Here is a 554-nt window from a genome sequence, read left to right on the forward strand (position 1 = left end):
GCAGATTAAATCTTCCCAGTCCTTCACCTGATCCTTATATAGCATGGTCTCAAGGCATTCCACCGTCCTCCAGCTCAGACTTTATTTGGCCTCCTTGGTGGGATTTCTCCTGGACAAGATGGTAAGGCTAGCTTCATCCTTACTAGGGTTATCTCCTTGTTAACCTAGAACAATCTCAGCTGCTATTTCTTTAAGATCCTGAGATTTTCAAAACTTTGACATTTCAAATGAGGCAGAGAGTGGTTCAATTGCCCTCATTTTAGAGGGGGCAAAAGAGAGGCTCAAAGCAGTTGAGAGACTTTCCTAGGTCACACAACTAATAAAAAGAAAGTTCCCAAGTCCAAGTTTGGTATTCCCAGTCACCCCCCACTTCCTGACAGCTGTCTCTGTTAAACAAAGGCAACCAGTATAATGGTCCTGTATTCCTTTGAATGCCAGCTGGTCTTAGGACCAGCATCTCTTATTTACTCAATGGAAACCCAAAGGTTGATGATATCTGATAGGCACTTGGGCCACATCAGCAATATTTATTGTAATGAACAGTATACAGAAGG

This window comes from Notamacropus eugenii, chromosome X (assembly GCF_028372415.1).
Source record: "Notamacropus eugenii isolate mMacEug1 chromosome X, mMacEug1.pri_v2, whole genome shotgun sequence".
NCBI lineage: Eukaryota > Metazoa > Chordata > Mammalia > Diprotodontia > Macropodidae > Notamacropus > Notamacropus eugenii.